Source organism: Chiloscyllium punctatum, chromosome 32, assembly GCF_047496795.1.
Source record: "Chiloscyllium punctatum isolate Juve2018m chromosome 32, sChiPun1.3, whole genome shotgun sequence".
NCBI lineage: Eukaryota > Metazoa > Chordata > Chondrichthyes > Orectolobiformes > Hemiscylliidae > Chiloscyllium > Chiloscyllium punctatum.
This window is the reverse complement of record NC_092770.1, coordinates 12707631-12728566: the sequence shown is the minus strand read 5'-3', so window position 1 is coordinate 12728566 and position 20936 is coordinate 12707631. Positions and strand designations below refer to the sequence as shown.

The following is a 20936-nucleotide window of genomic DNA, read 5'->3' as shown; positions in this document are numbered from 1 at the left end:
GTTCTTAGAGTATGCTGTTAAAGGGATCAAAGTTCTTAAAGGAGTAGCAACAGGCGAAAATATGAAAAAAAAGAAGAAAAAAGGGAAAACTAAATGTGGAGAAAGTGGAAATATGCCATTAAGATTAAGGATCAACCTTGATTCTGTTGAATGGTGGAGCAGGCTCAAAGGGCTGAATGACTTACTTCTGCTCCTAGTATGATTCGATAATTCTATGTTTAAAGGGAGAGAGAAATAAAACTGATAACAGAAATAAAAAGACATTGCATTCTGACACATTGAGCAGGTTATCCAAGTCACACAAAGACCTGTCATATTCCTCTTGATTTACACATTGATGCGCTAGACTACAAAGTTGAAAGTGTTCTCAATGTTAATCTATTCCCCTTTGGCTAAAGGCCATATGAACAGTTGCAATCAGCAACTGCTAAAGCTGAGCAACTGTACAACTGCAACAGATTATTGTTCAGGAATGACCTGCAGTAATAAAGAAGCATCAGGAAATATTTGTTCATGCTAACCACACAGGGACAAACTTGATATATTACCACAAGTCATTTTCAACAGCAAACAATTCCTAATATGAGAAGCATTATGGCCAGATATTACATTCTTGTCATACACGGGATACAGAAGTATTGATGACTAACTCATAAAACTGAAAACTGGCCAGAGATGGATCAGGATATTCAATTCCTTGTAAACGTTTGTGATCCACGCAACATGTAGTAGCCTCAGAAATGGAAGTGACCTCTACATCCACACAATATGGATGATAGTAGCAATAAACCAATTCAGAGTACACAATGAAGAGTAAATCCTTGACGAAGCTCAGTTGGTCTATTAGAAGATAGGGCATGTAATATTTGTCTCAATGATCTTTATGTATTGAGTAACAAAGCAAGAGCTTCTCATTGCACTGCTGCATTTCCATGCAATAACAATGGAGAAGGGATTTCTAGCACAAATTTCAGCTCCACCTACAAAACCATAATACCAAGCAACCTCATCTCTAAACTCGAAGGCCAGAGTCTCAGCTTGTCCCTTTGTAACTCAATCCTTGATTTTCTGACCCACAGACCGCCGTCAGTAAGAATAGGTGACAACACCTCCTCCGCCATAATCCTCAAAACCGGTGCCCCAAAAGGCTGTGTACTCAGCCCCCACTATAGTCTTTGTACACACATGACAGTGTGGACAAATTCCACCTGAACTCCATTTGTTAATGATAATACCACCACTGTAGGTCGGATCTCAAATATTGAGGAAACAGAATACAAGAAAGAGATTGAGTTCATAACAGCATAAAGAAAAGAATCTCTCCATCAATGTCAGCAAAATGAAGGTGCTTGTCATTGACTTTAGGAAGCAGAGTGCAGGGCACGTCCCTCGCTGCATGAATAGAGCTGTGATGGAGATGGTTGTGAGTGTCAAGTTCCTGGGAGTGATGAGCACCAACAATTTGTTCCAGTCCACCCAGTTGATGCAACAGTCAAGAAAGTACAAAAACACCTCTACTTTTTTAAGAGGCCAAAGACATTTGGCATGTCACAAAGACTCTTACCAATTTTTATAGATACACCATAGAAAGCATCCAATCTGGATGCATCACAGTATGGTATGGCACTGCTCTTCCCAAAACTGCAAGACACTACAGAGAGTCATGAACACAGCCCAGCTCATCACATAAACCAGCCATCTATTGACTCCATCTATACTTCCCACTGCCTTAGGAAAGCAACCAACATAATCAAAGATTCCTCCCACCCCAGTTATACTCTCTTCCATTCTCTTCCATCAGGCAGAAGATATAAAAGTTTGAATACACATACAATCAGATTCAAGAACAGCTTCTTCCTTTATGCTATCAGACTTTTCAAAGGACCTCTCCAATGTTAATTCTAATCACTCTCTCACTGCACCTTCTTTACAGCTGTAGCTTTACATTCTGCATCGTGTTCTGCTACCCTGATGCAGTTTGTATGGTACATTCTGCCTGTATAACATGCAAAACAATACTTTTCACTGTATCCCGGTACTTGTGACAACAAAAGATCAAACTCAAACTCAAATCATTCTGAGGCATAAAGCACTCTTCTTCAAAGACAAAGAAAATGATGTGAGCAAATAGAGAACTTCAAAAACTGTGCACTGAGCAGAGAATACAAGCTAGAAATACAAATTCTTAGACACCAGCAAAGATTTCTACAAAATGCAACCAGCACAGAATGTATAAAGTCATTGTGGATCATGGTGCTATATTGCAAAGAATAAGAAGTCAATTTGAATCAATAAATAGTGTGAGGAAGAAAAATTCAAGGCTGATGCTTATGTAGTGGTATTGAGGACAGTAATGAGCAGCAAGGCAACCGAGTTGTCAACCAAGAACAACAGCAAGCAACACCTTCTTCTCCAGACAGTTATACAACCACTGGACCAGCATGAGTCATTGGATCTCCAAAGCACTACTTTGAAGGTAAAACTGGTAATCTTGTTTGCTTAACTATTGAACTGACAATACCTGTAATGTACATCAGTTTGGAATAGTTTTTTTTGGAGAAAGGGAGAATATTGTCTTACATCCCAATATGCCAATATTCCTCTGAAGTATATAGTAATTCAGTACAACTTTAAGAGACATACTCAAAATATTATCACTGTTTCATAGTTTGCAAGTTAAGGGTATAAAGGTCTTAGAAGCCATCTTTCTTTGGACCACTTGAGACATGACAAACATTTGAAAGCATATTTGTTTGCTGTAAGGGATTAGGTGAATATTAGCCCCGGCACTAGGCATTTGTGAATGTGATAATTATATCTAATAGCTGAAAATGTGTTGCTGGAAAAGCACAGCAGGTCAGGCAGCATCCAAGGAACAGGAGAATCGACGTTTCGGGCATAAGCCCTTCCTGAGGAAGGGCTTATGCCCGAAACGTTGATTCGCCTGCTCCTTGGATGCTGCCTGACCTGCTGTGCTTTTCCAGCAACACATTTTCAGCTCTGATCTCCAGCATCTGCATTCCTCACTTTCTCCTCAATTATATATAATAGTCAGCTGTGGTAAATATTTGTTAGATCCTTAAATACCACACCTCTACATCTAGTTTATCATTGTATGAGGGAAAACATAATCACTGCGGCATCAGATTAAGGCACCCTGTTGAAGGTGAAGCATAGATTATTCAGAGGGAATTTTTAATTTTTTAATGTAGATATCAAATCTGATCCACCCATTAAATGTACACCCATTATTTGTAGTCTACATAATTGATAGGCAAGGAAATGTCATCCTGAACAATGATCATAATATAACCTTAGAAAGAAACATGATATAACAATATCAATTGAAACTGACTTTGAAGGTGATGATACCAACCCATAGATTTGCTTGACTATTGTGATGTTTATATTTCTCATTTTTGACTGGTTGAATTATTAGAATTTCTTGTGTGAAGCAAGGAAAATATTGGCTGGATTATTTACTTGCTGTAGATTGGTATTGATTTTCAAGTGTGGCATAGATCAAAGGGCTGGTGGATAGAGCAATTATACAAGTTGCTTGACTGCACTGGAAAGGGTATTGAAGTATTCTCTATGCTTAGGATTCAGTTAAATTAGATAATTGAGCTCTATCAGCATTGACAGGCATCGTGCTGATTGGGAGAATGCAGGACCAGAAACACTATGGAAGAACTGGGAAGACAATCCAGACAAAAGGTCACTGAGAGATTAGTGGAAACTGGGAAAATACTTGTGTGACAGGTGACACAAGTATTCTTGCCGCACAAAATCATCCTCAATGGCACATGATTTATCTTCTCTTATTAGAATGTCCTGCAGTAACTTTGTAAACACTTGGTTAAATCGTTAAACATCTGGATTGTACCCATGACTTCATCCTTCTCAACAGTACATCACAGTGTACCAAAAGTTAACTGGCCTTTATTTCACTACCAAAGACAGTTTTGTCATGTTGAAAATATCATAACCATACCTTGATTGTCCAATCATTCTGCATTTATAATGATGAATATATTTGCAATTAGTTTAAGGAAATAAAAACAAATAGAAGGGTGGTATTTGGACTATGCACTAGGGCTGTAAGATGCATTGTTTGAATTGAGTTATGTAATATTAGCAATCCATTCATTAAATGCATTTCTTTCTCCAATACTACAATTTAATGATTGGTTTGTGCATTTGTTACATTTTATTAATATTGCACAGGACAGTGTCAAAGTATTTGAATCTGAACACCACATTCAATGCTAGTCTTTTATAATAGATTAATAACAGGTTAACATTGTTTTGTCATTGAGAAAGATTTAACAGCTTCCAATTTTTGGAGCTTATACAAACATAACTTTTGTTCCTCGGAGCCTGATGGACCTTACAATAAGGTGATAGTTGAATGGACTGTGGCACCAATTCCACTTTGCTGCCTAACACTAATATTTTTTCACTCCCTTGTTTGTCAATAAACTATTGACCTCTGTCTTAAATACATATTAAGACTCAACCTCCATTATTCTAGGGAACAGAGTCACCCCTACAAATGGAAACATCTTTTTTCATATCCACTTTGTCAAATCCCATCTGAATTTTATATGTTTCAATAACATCACCTCTCATTCCTCTAAACACCAATGGATTTGGGCCCAATTTGTCTGATGTTTCTTTATATGATAAATGTCTCATTCCAGGAATCAGTTAAATGACGTTTCTCAAAACTTCTTTGCTTGTAAAACCAGAAAGAACTTCTGAGTTCTGAGGAAGGGTCACTGGACGTGAAATATTAACTCTGATTTTTCTTCACAGATGCTGCCAGACCTGCTGAGCTTTACCAGCAACTTCTATTTTTGCTCTGTTTGTAATTTTTTTTAAATAAGGAAACCAAAACTGTACACAATGTTTTACATGCTGTCTTATCAATGCCATTTACTAATGTAGCAAAACGCTTAACTTTTATTCAGAGGAACCTCAATTTCCTTTATAAAGAGGTACCTCGATTAACCGAATTTTGGATTACCCGAACAAGATCACAAGGTCCCCATGTTTGGGTAACTATGCTATCTGGCACTCGATTAACTGAACGGAATACTCCCCACCTATATCCTTTGGATAATCAAGGTTCCTTTTTGTTGCATTCCTTTTGCAATAACTTACAATATTTAATTGCCTTCCTAATTAATTGCTGTGATTGCTGACTAACTTTTTACGATGCACCAAGACACCCAGATGTCTGTGTAGCTCATTAAACAGCATGAGAGTGACGGAGACTCAATGTTCAAGCATGGGATGGGGAGTGGAGTCAGTCTGTGGACTGGCCACATTCAGAGCAAAAATTCAAAATGTAACATTAAAGAGAAATTGTTGGTGAATTGGTTTGTTCCGTTATCTTTCAACATTAATATAATGTATTAATTAATACATTTATGTAAGGTTTTATTCATTATAGCAATAGTAACATCTACTGGCTTTAATAGTAAGGTTTATTAGGACTAGAAAGATTTATTAGTTATAAATTAATTGATTAAAACCAATTAATTAACATGTTATAAAGATGGCAGGGCAGGTGATGCATTGTGACTGCAGAATATAGGACCTCCAAGACATCAGTATGATCAAGGGCAAATATATCTGCAATAAATACCAGCAGCTTGAAGCATTATAGCCCAGAACCAATCAGCTGGCTGCTGAGCTATAAACACTTTGATTCATCAGGATATGGAAATGTTCCCCAGATACTTTATTCCAGGAGGCAGTCATACCTCTTCTGGTTTGGTCAATGGTCATAGAAAGCATCTGCAAATGAAGCAGATAAACAGACGTAGAAGTTAAAAACAGAACAATCTGTAAGTACAGTTTTCTGCATCCAAAAGTAAAAGTCCAGAAGGTTATGTTGTCTGCCTTGGACCAGGATTTGTGTCTTCAGCTCAGGACAGGAGAGAACTTTTGCATGGGTGGGTTAGGAACAGTAGTTGTGATATGCAGTATCAATAACGTGTGTGGAACTAGGAAAGAGGTACTGCTTCAAGATTATGAGCAGCTAGGGGATAATTTTAAATAAAGATAGGACCCTGTTCAAATGACAATAATCTATGGATTATTGCTTAAGCCACAAGTTCTAAATGAAAAAGACTAGGATGGAAGACATGGCTTTTAATTCACGGGGCTCTGGCACCAGCGCCTGGAAAGTAGGATCTGTGTTATTAGGGTTGCCTTTCCTGAACAATGTTGTTCTCCCAAGTCCTAAATCTGTGAAAGTATAGAAGGCTTTCAATTAAATGCGTTTTGTTGCAGAGTGGGGAGGGTTGGCAATGTGGGATGTTATGATAAATTAAAGTCAAAGCGTGAGAAGTATGATAAAGTAAAATCGAAAGAAACGTAGCAACAAGAAAGAGCATGTCAGGAAGCAACAGAGTGTAAAAACGTTAGAGTACATAGAATAATATTACAATTAGAATAATAATATATGCATGTAACATTCATAACATAGATCAACGGACAGCTCCAGGTTTTTAAAATTAATTCTCAGGATGTGGACATCAGTGGCTAGTTCAGCATTTGTTGGCCATTCACAATTGCTGTGGAGAAAGTGGTGGTGAGCTGCAGCCGATGGGGGTTAGGCGTGCAAGAACAGATAAGAATGCATATAATAATAATTATATATATTATTCACAGCCAGGGTTAAAAATGCAAAGATTGTGGTAGATCTGCACCATCACAGACTTAAGGGGGCAAGAATGTCCAAGTTCTTTGAAATGTTTATACTAACCCCCCTTATTATATAGCTTTCATTCAACCTAGCAACATAGAAGAGGCTTTGAAAAATATCAATAAATAATGGGACACAAAAAGGCTATTTGCTATCTTGCCTTTGGCAGGTGAAAAAGAATCATCTAGTCGGATATCACTTTCTAGCTTTTTGATGCATTTCTTTGAAGGTTAGATTAGATTAGATTACTTTACAGTGTGGAAACAGGCCCTTTGGCCCAACAAGTCCACACTGACCCGCAAACCACCCATACCCCTACATTTACCCCTTACCTAACACTACGGACAATTTAGCATGGCTAATTCACCTGACCTGCACATTTTTGGACTGTGGGAAGAAACCGGAGCACCAGGAAGAAACCCATGCAGACACGGGGAGAATGTGCAAACTCCACACAGTCAGTCGCCTGAGGCAGGAATTGAACCCGGGTCTCTGGCGCTGTGAGGCAGCAGTGCTAACCATTGTGCCACCGTGTCGTCCATGTTGCAAGTGACGGCAGGTGGTTTTTATTGTAATTGCCAAGATCTGCCCTGGGTATTTGGTTCCACGTTTTGGCATTATGCAGGTTTAATAAGATCTTTAATGATGATGTGGTCCTTCTTAGTCTCCCTGGTATTCCTGCAAGGAAATGGCTAAATACTTTAACTTTTAAGAATGATTTTGTTAGCAACATTAAGTTAGTAAGGCATTCCAGTCAGACAGTCTTGTTTTAGCTGCTAAGAAGCTACAGAACTTCAAATCCATATTCAGCTGAGATTTTTAAAAATATGATGAGCTTAATGCCTCTGCCATTCTTTCAGACTGTGAATTCCAAACCCCCATGACTGAGTGAAAAAAAATAATTCTCACCTCCTGGAGTGGAGATTTACAAGTTTCAAAGTGTTACCTCATGCAATTAACTACATTGGCTTTATTTTTAACAAGAATATCTCCCCAGAACATGTTTCACTCCCTACTATTTCAGATCTACACCACATATCTTTTCAAGGTTGGAATTTAATGAGAATGTTTTGCAATCTTTCCTTAGCAGCTAAAACAAGACTGCCTGACTGGAATGCCTTACTAACTTAATGTTGCTAACAAAACCATTCTTAAAACTTAAAGAATTTAACAATTTCCTTGCATGAATACCAGGGAGACCAAGAAGGACCACATCATCATTAAAGATCTTATTAAACCTGCATAATGCCAAAACGTGGAACCAAATACCCAGGGCAGATCTTGGCAATTACAATAAAAAACACCTGCTGTCACTTGCAACATGGAGATGGCACTGTCAATTTTGGCAAGATCACCACTCCTTGTAACTGCTATGTCATTGTTTCCACTGTGATAAAGTTAATGAGCTTTAGGTATGGTAGATAGGTTACTGATGCATTAGCAAATATGGACAGCACTTTTCTTGGATTTCCCATTAATTGCAAGAGGTGCCTGCTCAATGTGACCACAATGGCACACTTTACGAAGCATAAGAAGCTGCTACGTGAACCGCCTAAGTACCATCCTTAGTGTCAGTAAATGAGTCTTCTTGTGTTGCAAATGTTTGATAAGTGAAGCTTCTGAATGATGAGGCTTTAATTTCAAGTTTTTGAATATGTACCCTGCTGAAATATGGAGATATACTTTAGGCTTAGCATGGTTTGGCGGTAAATGTGAAGCAATTTGTGACATTCAACTTTAGGTCATGTGCTACTGCATAGTACTGTTGTGTAGTTCTGTCATGCCGGTATTCTTGAAGTATCCATTAAATTATCCTACACCAATTACCAGATTCTGTCAGTACTTTAATACTACACTGCATTATGCTGAAGGTGCCCTTGACTATTGTACAGGGCAAACATCCTTACCCCTTTCACATGGTGGAATACATCTCCCACCAGCAATCAAATGGATTCTGGATGCTCTATTGCTCTTTAGTTCCATTAAATGCCCCACACTAGGTTTGTCTACTCTTCATTTTGGCTGCCATTACTTCTATTTATGACATTTGAAAACGTCGATAAATACCCTTGATAAAATATAAGGACAAGAGAGGGAATAGTTCTAATGTTTTTTAGTGAGATAGCACAGATATAAAGCACTGAACAATTTTCTTCACTGCAGCAGTTATAGGTTTCAAAATATTTCCATCCTTTCTGAGAGAAGGCTGAGAGAACTTTTTCCCCTATAGAGCTGCTTACCTTTAATTGGTCACAGCTCTTTAAAGGTGTCTGGGTCACATCAGATAGCTCATTGTCTCCATCAACAATCCCTTGGCAAGTCTGAACAGGGATTGTAATCTAACTGATTAAATAACTCAGCTTTGTCAATTAAGGATATTAGGATATTAATACAATCTCACCAGTAGATAATCGGCTCCAAGCTTCCAACTGCCTAACAGCTAGGCATGTGTACTTTTTCAATTTCCTTAGTGCAATAGTTATCATTTTCACTTTAACTGCAAAAGGGTCCTTGTTTGAAACCATACCAAAGTGTAGGAAGAAGATCTTGTGATGCAGTGGTACTGTTCCTATACTAGATGGTCTGGGCTCACATTCCATCTGCCTTTATTGGTTATTAAAAATATTTACAGCCATGTAAGTCTGAAAATACCTGATGTGTCCCATCTCAAAAGCTAAGTGGTTAGTAGTTAGTGCTTACACTAGGGAATGCCAGATGATTTAAGCTTTTAGAGCTCTTGAGGTACTAAGGTCGTGTCCCTAACTGTGAGCCAGAAGATCCCAGTTCAAATTCCCACCTGCCCCAGGAGGTTTATGTCATAACATGTCCATACACATTGATTCAAATAACCATGAATATGTACCTCCCTCCACCCACCCCCAAAACAGCTAATATAAACATTTGCTTTCTGGAGTGAAATAAAGGAATATTCTATTCATAGAATTATTAGGAAAATTACTGCTAGGTATAAACAGTCTGTAGCTCTTCTGGAAACAATAGTTTGCAGGATTTGCTATTTTGCTCACTTAATTAGCAGCAAGCGTGACACTAGGGAATTTATGGTGAATAAATGCTGCAACGTCCCATCTCACCTGAACCATTTGTCACTGTTCTCCGGCACAGAAAATTCTGCTGTTCTCATTTAGGAAGGTCAAACTGCTGATTTCTGGATCATTAACTGCTTTACATTCAACTTTGATTTGATTGGGTACTAATATTTACCATTGTACTAAAGTTGGAAAATAGTGCCAGATCTCACTGACAGTAACTGTACAGCTTTAATGCACGGTTTTCATCAAACACCTAGACCACCCACCAAGAAGCACATCTAGTTGCAAGTGTTTATGTTTGTATAGTAAGAGAAAGGATTAAATCAATGTACATGGCACCCATTAATTGGTTTGCCATTTAAGTAAGGATTAAGGTCTAAATCTTCAGTTATACACAAGATAGCTGGCACTTCTGCATAAATATATCCACAGATATATTTATGCGTATATGTGTATGTGTGAGATGTCAACCACTATGCAGGATGCTTGCCTTTACACAGATCTGTAGCATAGAGAAGTAAATCAATATCATATTACAAGTTTTAATAGATGCAAAATCACTAGATGTCATGCTGCTGTGTCCCACTTAACACACAATTGGTTACACTGGGGCAAGTTCCCCACTTTGGATGCAATTAACAGTCTGGGCACAAATTATGTTTGAAATTGGATAAGTTTTCTGAAATGAAGCCATAGTTCAAGTTTTGTAATCACCAGCATAAAATCTCATCTGAAATAGCAGCAGTGGACACCATAATAGAATGCAATACATTTTCTCTTCCACTAAAATCTATTCAGTAATGTGTTAAAAATAAAAATCTGTAGCAAAAGTAATTCTTTGATCACTATGTCTTTGTGACAATCCAAAAACTAAAATACTACTCCAAATCTGAGAGTATTACTTTGAACAAATAACTGTCCTGAATACCTGGATATGCCACACATGAGGCTGCTGCATAAGATAAGGAATCATGGTGTTAGGGTTAGAGTATTAGCATGGAGAGAGGGATTGGCTGACTAATAGGAAACAAAAAAATGAGGATAAATGAGTGCTATTCTGGCTGGCAATCAGTGACTAGTGGTGTGCCTCAGGGATCAGTGTTGGGACCCCAATTATTCCTGCTCCTAGTTCTTATGTTCTTATGATGTAAAGAATAGCTAATCACTAACAAGGGAGGAACAAACTACTGCAAACGCTGGAATTTGAACATAAGACAAAAAATGCTGGAGACCAGAGCAGGTCAGGCAGCATCCATAGAGAGAGAGTAAGCTCATGTTTCAAGTCTCGGTGATTCTTCATCAGAGCTTATGTGAAGTGTGGAGGGGGCAGCATTTATACTATAGTGGTGGAGAGGGTAGATAGACTGTAGAGTGCTGCAGGAGAAAGCATGCTGATAGTCCAGACTGTGTGATCAGAATGTGAAATAGGCAGAACAATGGTGTGTCTAACTGTCAGATGGAAGGAACAGACAATCCCTCTGAGGTTGGTGGGGGGGGGGGGGAGGGGGGGGGTGTGGGAGAGGAGACAGAAGGTGACAAAGAATATAACATGCAAAGTTAAAGGAAAGGGAAGGAAGAGATTCACAATTGAAGGTGTTGAACTTACTGTTGAGCTCTGAAGGTTGTAAACTGCCTGGTTTGAAGATAATATTTTGCTCCTCCAATTTACACAGTAAGTTGCTTGAGCATTGCAGCATGCCGAGGACAGAAAAGTGGGCATGCAAACTCCCACTATAGCATGAATGCTGCCCCCCGCCCCCGCCCCCTCACCCCCGTGATTCTCTTAAATTTTCTTTCCTTATAGCTTGACATCTTGATATATTGTCCTTGCTTGTTAGATTTTGCAGACCAAAGTGTTTTTCAAATCTTTTTACCAACTTTTTAAACAAGTTCTTCCCCAGGATTTCCTATAAGATTCCTTATTTTTCCATTATGGTCAATGGAAATTAAGATGAACCCCCACCTCTATCTCTATTTCTACATCAAAGTTCTTCTATTTCTCACTTGATATTCAGCTCGTTCCTTGCAACATGCTCTGAGCTATTCCTTTCTCTGAGAATGTGTAATTGAGCTTCAAAATGTCAGTTACTTTGAAAGCCTCAGACCAGTTGATTTTGCTTTGTATGTTTCTGATAATATCTCTGCAGTATAGAATCAATTTGTATTAATTAGCTGCAGAAATTAATTTTCTCCTGTTGCAAGCATCAGATACCCTTCAGTGTTCAAAATAATTGGCAAGTGGTTAAAAGTAAATAAACAAACTTAGATAAAAAGATTGTCTACTCCAATGAGAGAAAATAAGTGGTTTCTTTAAGTAAGTCATACTTACATATTGCTAAAAAAGACACTTTTTGACAAAGCCGCTCAGCTTGTATTTATCAGGACAATTCATGAGAATACCAGCATTACTAGACTATATATTTAGTTTTCATACATAAAAATGTGGGACATAGGTAAAGTAGTGCTACTTCTGCAATCATAATTACTTATGCAAGGTAAGTGAACTCACACCAGTGTATAATTGTTTCAGCCAAGAGCTGAGTCAACAAGAATGAAAACTATGTGAAGGAAATATATAATTGTTTTTGTATTAGCTAAAATGTGCATGCAAGAATGAAATGTGCCTGCAAACAATGGTAGATGTTACAGACAAATAGACAAGGTGCTGTGAGGGGAGGGGGTTAAGCTAGATATGCCTGTACAAACAGTAGTTATAAGGATCTATTTCCCGCTTCTGCAAAAACAAGAACAAACCACAATCAAGAAGTCATGAGTCATAAGATCATAACAAGTGAGGGAAACAGATGGTGGTGAAGGAGGATATACCTAACAATGGACCATGGCAGGGGGAATGTGGCCAAATGGCCTTGTGAGGCCAGAAATAAGCATATTGTCACAGACAAGGCTGTATAAGGCAAGAGATGAACAAGAGTAATGGGCGCTGGTCTTAGAGAGGTGAGAGATGTAAACAGGGGAGGAGCAATGAGATGAAAGAATAGGAACCAAATTACATAAATATTGTGTACTAGTTGAATTCAGTGTGTGTGTGTGTCCCTGCCTTGTGGACAGTGGACACCACACCCCTCTTGCAAGAGCAAAATAAATGACACTACTGATTCAGATCTTGTCTCGGACTGAAATTATTGAAGTGAGTGAGCTTCGTTTCTCACAAGGACAATTTAATCGCTTTTTCCTTGCTGAGCCATCACATGAATGTAATTAGTTATCACCAGAAAGGAGAAAAAAAATAACAGGGCTGCTTGTGTTAATGAGGTCAAATCTTACCTTCAGCTAAAACTCTGGGGCTTTTGCTTAGCTTCTGGCATTGGTAATTGAATTCGAGATCTGTTCTTTCCAGCAGCATGTAAACACAGCTGGACAGCAGACATCTCAAACAATAGAAAACAATTCAGTACACCTTTAATAGTTTCTGTAGTACTACTCAATATATTAAATAATGGTGCTTTCAATCCATCAATAGATAATCTCGATTTCTTTATGGCCTGTCAAATAAGAAGCATTTAATAGCAGTAAGAAAAACAAGTGCTGTAAATGATATCATTACAGACAGAGCTGTGCATGTCTTCAAGCCCTTTGTAACTGTATTGGCATTTTTTGTGAATGTGCTAGATATAGAAAAGTCAACCCTCCATTATGAAGTTCATCACCCTTATTGTAGTTATGACCCACTCACTATGAGTAATAAGAATTAAGTTAATTGATTTACATACAAAGTGAAACTTCTTGCTTCAGAGAAAATGAAAATGTGTCTTTTGTGCCAGTCAACATACTCTCTCACGGTATTTAAAAAAAAAGATTCCTTGCATACTTTATCCCCCCTGGTTACTTGCAGGTCAAGGAGAAACAAGTAAGTGATCAACAGTGATGATTGCTCACATTAACGACAGAATTATGAAAATTGGGAAATATGTGGTAGATGTTTATCGTAATTTCATGAAGTCAAAGCGTATAATTCAGATTTTCAGTTTCTGTTGGAATTATTAATGCTTCATTGACTGACTGATTCTATTCATTAACAATATTATTTGTTGGTTAATTTTCTACTTTCTGGTTTCTAATTACATTTTTATTGGCTTTAGAAAACAACTGCTTAAGTTGATTCACATACCATTTTGGTCAATTGAAAATTTATAAAGCAAAAAAAAATCCTTCATTAGTGTGTGAATTAAACATCTTATCATTTTATGTTGTCCTTTCTTACTTGTAGCCTGGTCATATCCCTGATACACTCTTTATTGAAAGTCCCCAACACCAAAGGATGCAGACCTCAATGTATCTACCAAGCAATTTTGTGCCATTCACCAACAATTGTGCCTTAACTCCATGAGCCATTTTGTTGCCTTGCTTTCTGTTTCTATTCCTGCATTTGTTTTTTGCTGAATGCAAAAGATATCCTCAGCTTATTTGCTATGTCAACAGTCACCCTTTGACATCCCTTAACCCTGGACTTTTTGTCATGAAGGCTGAAACCCTGTATCTAGCTCCTTCTATCACGTTTTCCAATTTCCCTTCACCTCCTATTGAAATTTTTCTTAAGATTCTCACTGCTGTATCTTTAAACTCACATAATTCTCCAGGTTCTCCATGCCTCTGTAACCTCATCATCTCCACAGGGCCCACCACCTCTCTTGACTCCATTCCCATTAAACTAATGACTACAGAGTTTTCTTTCCTAGTCTCCTTGCTGACTGGCATTCCAATAGGTTATCTCAACGCAGGCATTCTGTCTTTCTCTTTCCCAACTGTGGCAATCAACCTTCTCCTCAGAAGACCCATCCATGAATTTACTGTCCTTATAGTTTGACCTCACTGACCTATCTTTCCTCTACTGTCAATGTGTTGTTGTCTGTCAAATACATTGTTTTGTTGAAAGCTCTTCAATCAAACCAGTAAGTCTAACATCTGTGGTAGTGAAGTTGCTTGAGGAGATTCTGAGAGATAAGATATACATGCATCTAGAAAGACAGGGTTTGATTAGGAGTAGTCAGCATGGTTTTGTGTGTGCGAAATCATGCCTCACAAATTTGTTAGAATTCTTTGATGAAGTGATCAGAAAGGTTGACAAGGGCAGGGTGGTAGGTGTAGTCTATATGGATTTCAGCAAGGCCTTTGATAAAGTTCCACATGGTAGGCTGCTGTGGAAAGTTAGAATGCATGGAATCCAGGGGGAGCTGGCAAATTGGATACACACCTGACTAAATGGTGGGAAGCAGTGGGTAATGGAAGGCTGCTTGTCAAACTGGAGGCCTGTGACTAGTGGAGCACCTCAGGCCCATTGTTGATTGTTATCTATATCAATGATTTGGAAGAGAAGGTACAGAGCATGTATAGTAAGTTTGCAGATGACACTAAAATGGGTGGTATGATGGACAGTGAGGAAGGTTATCAGAAATTGCAGCAAGACCTTGATCAGTCAGGGAAGTGGACTGAGAAATGACAAATGGAGTTTTGATTAAATTCCCTACAATGTGGAAACAGGCCCTTCGGCCCAACCAGTCTACACCGACTCTCCGAAGAGTAACCCACCCAGACCCATTTCCCTCTGACTAATACACCTATCACTATGGGCAATTTAGCACGGCCAATTCACCTGAACTGCATATCTTTGGACTGTGGGAGGAAACCAGTGCACCTGGAGGAAACTCACGCAGACACAGGGAGAATGTGCAAACTCTACACAGACAGTTGTCTGAGGCTGGAATCGAACCTGGTGCTGTGAGGCAGCAGTGCTAACTACTGCACCACCTTGCCACCCTAGGATGTTTAATATAGATAAGTGTGTGGTCTTGCATTTTGGAAATTCAAATCAAGGTAGGAGTTTCGTGGCAAATTGTCGGGCCTTAAGCAGTGTAGTGGAACAGAGGGGCCTTGGGGTTCGTGTGCATGGTTCTCTGATAGTGAAGTCACAGGTAGACAGGGCAGTGAAGAAGGCTTTTGGCACACTGGCCTTCATCAGTCAGGGCATTGAATACACAAATTGGGAAGTTATGTTGCAGTTATAGGATACTGGTGAGGCCTCACATGCAGTATTGTGTTCAGTTTTGGTCACCTTGCTATAGAAAGGATGTTATTAAACTGGAAAGAGTGCAGAAGAAATTTACAAGGATGTTGCCTGGACTCAACAATCTGAGTTATAAGGAGAATTTGGACAAGCTAGGACTTTTTTCTTTCGAGCGTAGGAGACTGAGGGGGAAATCTTATGGAAGTGTATAAGATTACGAGTGGCTTGGATAGGGTGGATGCACTCAAATTTTTTTTGCCCAGGGTTGGGGAATCAAGGACTAGAGGACATCAGTTTAAGGTTAGAGGAGAGAAAGAATAAAAACAAACCGGAGGGGAACTTTTTTTTTACACAGATGGTGGTACGCATATGGAATGAGCTGCCAGTGAAGTGGTTGAGGAGGGTACATTAATAACATTTAAAGGGCATTTGGACAAATATATGGATAAGAAAGGTTTGGAAGGATATAGGCGAAGTGCAAGGAAATGGGGTTAGCATTTGATGGACATTTTGGTTGGCAGGGACCAGTTTGGGCCAAAGGGCCTGTCTCCATGCTGCAGGACTCTATGACTTTATAAATGGCATCTTCTGTGATCACAGTGCATTATATCCTACTCAAACATTCATGTCGACTTTCATGCAATGTAGTCAGTTAGAGCAACTATCCAGGCAATGACTGCTTATCCTGCCCTATACCACTACCCCTGGAGACACCAGGATCTATTCTTGGTCCTCTCCTACTCTTCCTTACGATGTTTCCCTGGGTAACATCATCCAAAATGTTTGGTGTGTACAGTGATTTCACCGAGCTATACCTGTCCCTTTGCTGGTTCTGGATTGAAATTCAGTTTGTTCAGCAGTCAGTCCAAGATAAAGTGCAATTTCCTCTAATAAGTCACTCAGTCAAAACCACTTCCTTACCCAGCTGCTCATATTTAGTTCATGTGCCATCAATCGCATTCCAGTCTTGGACCACTGCCTGAGACTGAATCAGATTGTTCATAGTTTTGATGAATACCTGACTCCAGACTGTAATTCCCAACCCCTTGTTTACCCTTCACAAAGACTATCTCGTTCCAGTTTCACAAAAAAATCAGTCATTTTTATCCCTCACACACGCGAAACCTTTATCCATTCTTTAGTCACTTCTAGATTCAACTCTCCCATTGCTTTCTTGTCTTTCCTGCAATCTTATGTTCATTGTCAGCTGCAGCTTGTTCAAATCCTCTGTTGTCTGCATCTTATTACACAATAAGTTTGACTCACCCATTACTGTTGTGGTCACTGATATACCTTTTGCCATCAGACTACGAATACATCATTTTAAATTCCACTATCTGTTGATTTTCTGTGTGGAGTTTACACATTCTCTGGTGTCTGCGTGGGTTTTCTCCCACAGTCCAAAGATGCGCAGGTTAGATGGATTGACCATGCTAAATTTCCCATAGCAGGCTAGGTGGATTAGCCATAAAGAATGCAGAGTTACAGGGATAGGAGCCAGGGGCGGTGGACGGGAGGTTGGGTGGAATGCTCTTCAGAGGGGAAGTGTGGACTCATTGGGGTAAATGGCCTGCTTCCATGTTGTAGGGATTCGATGATTCCATGAAATCCTCACCTTTGTCTTTAAAATTTCCAGATATTGCAAATCCCTACCTCTGTGCAGCCCTCCCAGATCACTGCCTTCCTCCAATTCTGGCCTCTTGCATGCACAACATTGTCTTTGCCCCACTATTGACAGTCATACCTTCAGCTGTCAAGATATGAAAATCTAGAATTGCCTTTGGAGCTGCCCTGTCTTCACTTTTTCTCTCGTATCATCCTGAAAACCCATTTCTTTGACCAAGCTTTTTGTTGCATCTCTCCCCCTTACTTACTACCTTGTTCTTTGGTTTTGTAACCACTATTGGGCAGATACTTAGTGCGAAGGACCTTAATACTTTTTCTTTTCTAGTCTAAAGACACTATATAAATGCAAATTGTTGTTGATTGTGACTTAAAATAAACAAGCTTTAAACTCACAATAATACTCGACATTGTCTATGAACGCTAAAATGGAATAGCTGAAAGTTTTCCAGGATATGATTAGATATTGTGTGTGTGGAATGGGCTGCCAGAGGAAGTGGTGGAGACTAATACAATTGCAACATTTAAAAGGCATCTGGATAGATATATGAACAGGAAGGATTTGGAGGGATATATGCCAAGTTTAGATTAGTTTATCTGGTCGGCATAGACGGGTTGGACCGTGTTGTACACCTTTATGACTCTATGACTCTATATGACTCTTTGTCTTAAAATAGTATGCGAGGAAGAATATGGAAGAGAGTTGTTTCTCTACCTGCTGATGGCTGCTTAGCAACAGCACAGCATTTCATCAGTTTGTAATTTCGCCTCAAAATGAAAATGTGTGTGGCCTTGACTACAGTGTTATTCGTCTTCATTATAATTTTGTAATTTGAGTTGTCAAATCCACAGCAGCTGCATGTTGTTTGTTAACTCTACATTTAAAGCTTGACTAGGTGACACTTTGTCAGGAAAATTGTATGGCTAGCCATTGCACATATTGAGCTGAATAGTCAGAAAAAAGAAAGTAACATAATAGAAGAATTGAGCCCTGGGTTTACAGCATGAATGTCACAATTCCTGACTAATGATGATTTGTCTCAATTACCAGACACTGCAGTAGATTACATTCATACAATTAACAGATGGGTCATACTCTGTCCTTAGTCTGTACTGAACTGGTTCTTGATTGTGTTGATTCCTTTGCTATATTCCTTTCCAGACCGCATCTTACTGAGTCACATCTGCTTTTATTTTATGTTAAAATGATAGTCAGTAACAATCAAATATCAGCGATCATTGTTACATTTGGATGGGTAAAGCCTAGCAAAGCTTTTTATTTAAAACCTGGAATTACAGCAATTCATTCGACTGGTAATAGTTTTGATTTTTTTGTGCTGGCAGTGAACGGGTTAAGACATAGGCGATAGGGGACATAAGAGAGGATGTTGATAAGGCTCATACTCAAATTTTTAACAAAGCTTTGGTTCTTTCTAAAGAATAAAATGTGCCAACAATGGAACTGATTTGGGGAATGTGGTCTGGGCAGTCGTCTGTGAAAGGTCACACTCAAAGATATAAACAGCAACCTAGCCAAGATCTGTCAATGCCCAGTGCCATTTATTTGTGCATTTTCTTCCTAAGTACAGGACTCTGTACCCTAAGGTATCAGCCTGTTCTTCTAATCCAGTAATTTTTAAATTATTTCAGACATAGTATTTGAGATTATTCCATGGTGAGGCAGGAACCAGGCAAGAAATAATGCCTACATTTGTAAAAAAAACAATTCAAATCATAACAATTTATTAAATAAATCTTAGACCAAACAAATAGCAAATGTTGCATTGACTTATAAAATTAAGAACAATAGACTTCATTGCTTTATTGAGTGCATACTCACTGACACCTCTGATTGTGTTTTACTACTTGTTCCCAAGAAATGCTTTGTTAGAATATTTTTAATAGACAATACATTAATTATTTAAAAACAAAAGGAATTGGCTCTGCTGATATGCTTCTCTTTTGACAATGATTTTGTCAGAAGACTTTTGAAAGAAATAACCCCGTTAAAAACTTTCTCAAGTGTCTGTATCATCTTTGGATTAGCAATGATTATTTCATTACTGCTCACAAGACAAAGTAGAACACTGTCAGGAATCTTAACGTGCAGAAAGCAGCTTGCTAGCTGTATAATAGGCAGATGAATTCTGCTTCAGAAGACAGTTTTACAGCTTGATTTGCTGTTTGTCATATTCACTTAAATAATAAAAGGTCTTTTTCATTCTTTATCAAGAAAGCCAGCAATCACCTGATGGGAACTCAGTGAAGCAGCTTGCCATTTGCTTTTATCTCCAGGAAGGTGAAACAAGCTCGTTGTCTGCAGATAAGAAACTCTGGAACAGAACCACTCAAATATAGCTGTCCACAATTTATCTCAGGATTTTGCTGTTCATCTGTTAGTGCTCTTTGTGCAATGGAGCATTAAACTGCCATCCTCGGGGACGAGATTCCATCCAAGGTGCCACAGTATGTGTCACTTTATTTAGAGTTTTTGAATTGCTGTGAACCTCTCTGTGGTGAACTAGGCAGAGAATATGTAATCTTGAGCCTAATCAGAACACAGAGCTTTTACAGGCAGTAGTGCACAGTACCCAATTTACACCAGCATGTTTCACATGGTGGATTGTGATTGGGTTGAGCTATTTCAGCGAGACATCCACTGATACATTCATGCTCATAAGTGATGTGTCAGCTGAGCTGCAAAGTTGAAAATATCTTGAGCAAACAGCCTGACAGCTTGAAGGAATGAGGTAGGTGGCAAACATTCTGGCAAAGAATACAGCAAGGTCATTCAACTTTTAGCCTGCAGTGTTGAAGCCCAGAGCAAGGAATGTTTCTGATTGTTACAACTGGCATTTCTCTTAACCGGCATGATTTATAAAAGACATTTGACAGGGTCACATACAATAGATTGTGTGATAGAGTATAATTTTTTTTGACATAAAGCTGCTAGTTTGTGAAACTTACTGTATGTTGGGAAATGGGAACAGTTGTAAACTGCTTCCTGATGTTCTCTGTATCGATACAGCCCACGTTTAGAACCAGAAAGCTGTGATCTTTCTAAATCCATTGAAACAGAGCTTCTAGTCCTCTATATTTTAAACTTCATTATATTAGTATTCACAACACAGATGTGCAATGTAATAAAAGCTGTAATGAATAATTCAATGGATTATTATTACTATGGATTGAATTATTAGAAAACTAATGTGTAGATATTAAACAAAATCAGTGGAGTAACAACCACCACCACAGTGTGTGTTTGTATAAATCACTGAAGTTTTAGTGTGAAATAATATTTTCAAAACTACTTCTGTCACGCTACTTGCCATTGAAAAATGGTACTAAAATGGGGATGAAACAATATTGAATGAGTGCAGTTTAATGTGGTTATACTTACTTGCACACATAAAGGGTGAACATCAACATTTGTTAGATACAAATGACCTAACGCAGACTGATTTCAGCCGTGTAAGTGGAAAGCCTCAAACAGGCATTCAGCTTCAAATTTGCATATGCCTAT

General features: G+C 38.6%; 1 protein-coding gene across 3 annotated transcripts in view; it reads left to right on the top strand.

Annotated features, from left to right (window-relative positions):
- mgat4c (mgat4 family member C) overlaps positions 1 to 20936 on the top strand; it is a 416483-nt gene that overhangs the window by 38732 nt on the left and 356815 nt on the right. The gene's annotated exons all lie outside the window — the stretch shown is intronic.